The sequence below is a fragment of the Monopterus albus genome, unplaced genomic scaffold (genome assembly GCF_001952655.1).
Source record: "Monopterus albus unplaced genomic scaffold, M_albus_1.0 scaffold33.1, whole genome shotgun sequence".
Taxonomy (NCBI): Eukaryota; Metazoa; Chordata; class Actinopteri; order Synbranchiformes; family Synbranchidae; genus Monopterus; species Monopterus albus.
In genome coordinates, this window is record NW_018127913.1 from 980,866 (window position 1) to 986,409 (window position 5,544).

The following is a 5,544-nucleotide window of genomic DNA, read 5'->3' on the forward strand; positions in this document are numbered from 1 at the left end:
CTCCGGCTCCCTCCCCCAGTCCAAAGACATGCAGCTTAGGTTGATTGGTGTCTCTAAATTTCCCATAGGAGTGCATGTGCATGTGTCTGGTTGTTTGTCTATGTGTTAGCCCTGCGATGGATTGGCGACCTGTCCAGGGTGTATCCCGCCTTCACCCGATTGCTGGCCGGGATTGGCTCCCCCCCTGTGACCCCGCTCAGGGACAAGCGGTAGAAAATGAATGAATGTCATTGGCATAGAATTTCTGAGCGTTCGGCTGCAGTTTAACAGCATTTTGTTCAGTATTTCTGTGATCGATATCATACAGACCAGAGATCTCGCTGTTGTTGAAGGTACCATATGTAATATTGTTTCATGAAATTTGTTGTGTGCACTATTTGCCATTGTTGTGTGCTGGCCAGAAAATGTTTGTGCCACACAAGCCATTTTATTCCAGACTCTTAGGCTGCTAGCTTGTTTCAATACTGTCCATGTGTACTTCATATGCTATTTGCACCTCATCACCAACACCCTGGTGATGCTGAACCATTTGACAATTTCCTATTATTGTTTTGCACTACTGTCACTGACTGTACACGGTTTTGAGTCACAGCTTATTGGCTGTACCGTTTAGATTTATGCTAATGGCGTTAATCCAGTTCTTACTCTATTCCATTCTTGTTATGGTTACACACCACCAGAGGTAGTGTGACAGAGAGGCAGACTCAGAAAGACTGACTTCACCATAAGCAATGCTTTATTTTTTTTGTGCTGTACAAGGTAAGGAGTGCAATGATGTGACAAATAACTGTGCATATGAATAGGAGGAGATGGTTATGGATGTCAACAGCAGGATGGCAAAATCAGGGTGGTTGCTGGGCCGAACGTGAAGATCACTCACTGGTTGGTCGTGCTGAGTTGGTGAGGCTGGAGAGCAGGGAGAAAGTAGAAGGGAGTTGAAGAAGAGAGCACTGACCTGGCTAGTGAATGGTTGTATGATGGAGAATGATGTAGGTCCGGAGGTAACGGTTCCATGTGTGTAGTAAGAGTCCACATAGGAAGGAAGAAGGCAGGAGAGGGCGAGGAGTGGGCTTCGTTGAAGCAGGAGAAAATCAAACAGGTAAACCCACAAGGCAGGTATAAAACAGTTCTTTGGAAACTCAAGGGCAGCACCAACTGTCTGTGCGGAAACGATACAAACTGGCAGTGAGCAGGTAGGAAGGCAGGGTATATATATAGGAGATATGGTGATTGCAGGAGTGGAAACAGGTGGTGTTAATGGGAACAGCTGGCAGGTGTGTGGAAGAGAGAGGGCAGGTGAAACCGAGCAAACCTGAAAATTCTATTTTTATTCTAGCTTATTCTATTTTAGTTCCTAAATGTTATGGTACCCAATACTAGGTGAGAGAGAAAGGGTATTTCGATTTCTGTATGTCCTGCACATATGGTGAATTGACAATAAAATCCTTGAACCTTCCATGCACCGCTCTCCAGCTGTTTTCAGTGGGTATACATGGATGAAGGTAAGGCGCCGCTATCATCCTCAGTCATCTGCACCCTTTTAATTTCTCTTTGATGGTCCACCCACGCATATGCGGGATAAATCATAATGTGCACGCCGCAATTGAACGTCCCGTAATCTTCTTATTCTGTGCTACCACTGAACACATATATTTCCCATGTAAAAATAGGTCAGAAAAGCTGTGATAAATTGTTGAAACGGATCCACTAAATATAAAACGGTGCATTCTAGTTGCGCTGTCCTCACCTCTGTACAGATTCTACTGCTATACAGTACTGGGAGGGAATGTAAGTCTGAGTGTGCAAAGTAGTCATTTCCAGGTAAGCAGAGGTTAAATTCATATTACATGTAGATTTTGTTAATAATTTTTCTCTCTCTTGTGTTACAGGCTAATTACAGCCTCCCTCAGACCAGCTGTTAGCTCAAAGTCATCTAAGGAGCCTTCAGATGAAGAGCTGGTTCAGGCGGTAGTTGAGACAGAGGAGTGTGAGTAAAAAATTGAAGTTGATGTGCCATTTAGTGGATAATTCAAAAGGCTTAAATGTATTGTTGACTGTCCTTTTTATTTTTGCTTTTTAAATCTCTCAGAAGCGCAGAGATGACGAGGTATGTTTGGGTCTAGTTAAAAAACAACAACGAACAAACAAAAAAAGAAAACACTTTATGGTGTCTGCCTGATGCTAGTCTTCAATCGCTAACCAGTCACCTGTCAAAGTATCACCATTGAAAGGCATCTGTAGAGTGCAGTAACATTTGCTTCAGCATTTTGGCCCTTGTAACCCACACAGCTCCCGTATGAGGCTGAGTCACAGCTAATCCCGTTATCATTCTTTTGTGTTCTCCCCTCCTATTTATCTCTTCAAAACCACCTCAGCACACGTACACCTGGCCCCGACTATAGGCCCCCACGTTCACCGGGCGTGGGGCTCCAGCCAGTCGCAGCCCAAGTCTGGCCTCACCCGACGCCAGCCTGGGCTCCTGCTCCTCTCCTACACACCTCCACAGACCCCGTGCACCGGCCAAACCTGCGTACCCACTCTTAAGCACCTCTTCCCTTGCCTCACGCCTGTCAAACCCACCCGGGTGCTGCCCCTGGTACTCCAAACAGAGTTTCCTGGTCTCGGTGCTCTGCCTGAAGTTTTGTGCTCCTGGTATCCCAGTGGTAGGACTTGCTCTTTTTGTGCAGTGCGCCATGCCCCTGGGCCTCCACAGAAAACCAAGAAAACCTCCATCAGTGGACTGAACGACTACAGACCTGTTGCCCTGACATCTGTAGTTATGAAGTCCTTTGAATAGACTGGTGTTGGCCCACCTGAAGGACATCGTAGACGCCCTGCTAGACCCCCTACAGTTCGCCTACTGGGCAAACAGGTCAGTGGACAATGCAGTGAACATGACACTGCATTACATCCTGCAACACCTCGACTCCCCAGGGACCTATGCATGGGCCCTCTTTGTGGACTTCAGCTCAGCGTTCAACACCATCATCCTGGACATCCTCCACTCCAAACTGACCCAGCTCACTGTGCCTGCCCCCACCTGTCAGTGGATTACTAGCTTTCTAACAGACAGGAAGCAGCAGGTGATGCTGGGGAAAACCACATCCAGCACCTGGACAATAAGCACAGGTGCCCCCCAGGTATGTGTGCTCTCCCCTCTGCTGTTTTCACGCTACACCAACAAGTGCATCTCGAAGGACCCCTCTGTCAAGCTCCTAAAGTTTGCTGATGACACAGCGGTCATAGGTCTCATCCAAGATGAGTCAGCCTACAGACGGGGGGTTGAGCAGCTGGTCCTTTGGTGTAGCCGCAACAACCTGGAGCTGAACATGCTCAAAACAGTGAAGATGACAGTGGACTTCAGGACGAACCCCCCCACACCACCACCACCACCATACCTGGCAGCACTGTACCAGCAGTAAAGTCCTACAAGTTCCTGGGATCCACTATCTTTCCAGACCTGAAGTGGGCATCCACCATCAGCACCATCCCCAAAAAGGCACAGCAGAGGATGTACTTCCTGCACCAGCTCAGGAAGTTCAATCTGCCCCAGGAGCTGCTGAAACAGTTCTACAGAGGAATCATCAAGTCTGTTCTCCACACCTCCATCACTGTCTGATTTGGCTCAGCAACCAAACAGGACTGGACAATAATCCTCAGTGCAATACCTGTGTATATACAGTATACATTGTACAGATTATACAGACTCGTACAGGTCTCTAGTTTTAAGTACTCTATCTTTATCCCTATTTATCTCATTTCAACGAACATTCCTTGTTGTCTGCATTGTTTACTGTCTGTTCATACTGCTTATTCTGCATTGTTTGCACTGTTTGTTGCTGTCAATATTGCTGTTAATACTGCTTATTTTGTTATATTACACAGCCTTATGCTGGTTTCCTGTTTGCACATTGAGAGCCGATGTACCTGAGTCATATTCCTCGTGTGTCCATCACATCTGGCCATTCTGATTCACAGAGAGCTCCAGAGGGAGGGAGGGCACCTCTCCGCAGGCCCTCACCCACAACCAAGCACCACCTCCAGCACAGCAAAGCATGCAGTCCCCAATGTGCTCCCTGGTTGGGACTTTGCCATTTTTCTCTCTTCCTCTGCCATACTGCACCTCCAAAGTAGAGCCAACACAGAGTTTAGAGCCAGAGGCAGAGCCAAGGTGAAGGGACAGCTTCTATTTGAATTCACTTTATAAGAAATATTTTAACAAAGAGCAAAAATAAAAAACCCATCTTATTTGAATTGTAAAATACAAATGTTTTAAATCTGCACTGAAATAAGGATGGTTCCAGTTGGCTTACAGTATGAAATGTAAATGGCAGCTACATCCAGCTGCTCTCATAACAGAGAATCTTGAAACTAAATCTTAACGGTGCAAGATGAACTGTTTGTTGCAATGGCCCTTTATTTAGAATGATTCTATCTAATTGTAATCCTGTCTAAAATGTTGCCATTTAAGCTACAGCTATACACAGTTTTATTTCATGGTTTAATTTCAAGGTTAATTTTTAATTTCAATTCAATAAAGTTGCTTCCAAGTGTTTCTTTGCTGTTCATCTTTCATTTAATACATTTTATTAAGGGCCTTTCTGGTGCCAGAGTAACACCAGCCCTGAAATTCAGACACTAATCATGTTTTGGGTCAGCATAGCGGAGCAGTGATTAGTACTTTCACCTCACACCAAGAAGGTTCTGGGTTCAAGTTAGGGGCGACCCATTGAGTTCGCATGTTCTCCCTGTGCCTGTGTGGGTTCTCTCAGGGTGGGTAAGAGTGAATGTGGGTGTTTGTGTTGTCTGTTTCTGAGTGTCAGCCCTGTGTAGACTGGCTCTCGCCCAATGTCAGCTGGGATAGGGTCCAGCCCCCAGGTCTGTTCATGGGGACAGCCCTTGCTTGGTAGAAAAAAAGTTAGAAATTGGCACTATCACTGAGGAGATGAGGAAAGACAACCAAGGGGTACTTCAGTGCAGCAGCCTACATCTCATTTTCAGTAGACATTATAAGGTGATAAGTAACCCTGCTAATAACCCTTCCTTGTTTCTCTTCTCCTATCAGAAAAGCACCTATTAATATGATAGCTATATGGGAGATGAGCCCAGTGTTGTATGAAAATGAATAAGCCTAATGCATGTAGTAAATAACTATGGAAATGCCAGTGAGGAAAGGAGGGCAGACACAATAGACACCAAATGCATGCTGGGAGAGCTGCCTGATGCAGCGATCTCCACACACAAATATAGACCTACAGTAGGTAATGATGCAGGATCATACACGTACAAAAAGTGAATGGAAGAAAGAAATTTCAGTTTTATATTCCACCACCTAAAGTGCAAAGATAAACAATGATGCCATGATAAAAAAGTAAATGAATAAAACTCTGCTAAATTAATAGTTATATTTAAAGACACAAGTTAACTTGATTTATTAATACTAGAGGATCTTGCTTACCTAGCGATCCTTTTAGTGTGAACCATTTTATCAATACCTCAAGTTATTATGTAAAAGTACTTTACACACACATATATATATATATA

General features: G+C 44.9%; 1 long non-coding RNA gene across 1 annotated transcript in view; it reads left to right on the forward strand.

The window, feature by feature from the left end:
* The window catches only part of LOC109958546 (uncharacterized), an 8,581-nt gene extending 4,106 nt beyond the window's left edge, over positions 1–4,475 (forward strand). Inside the window, exons 2-3 of the long non-coding RNA XR_002274693.1 lie at positions 1,890–1,987; positions 3,979–4,475. This is a non-coding gene — a long non-coding RNA (uncharacterized LOC109958546). The remainder of the gene's footprint in view (positions 1–1,889; positions 1,988–3,978) is intronic.
* The last annotated feature ends 1,069 nt before the right edge of the window (positions 4,476–5,544 follow it).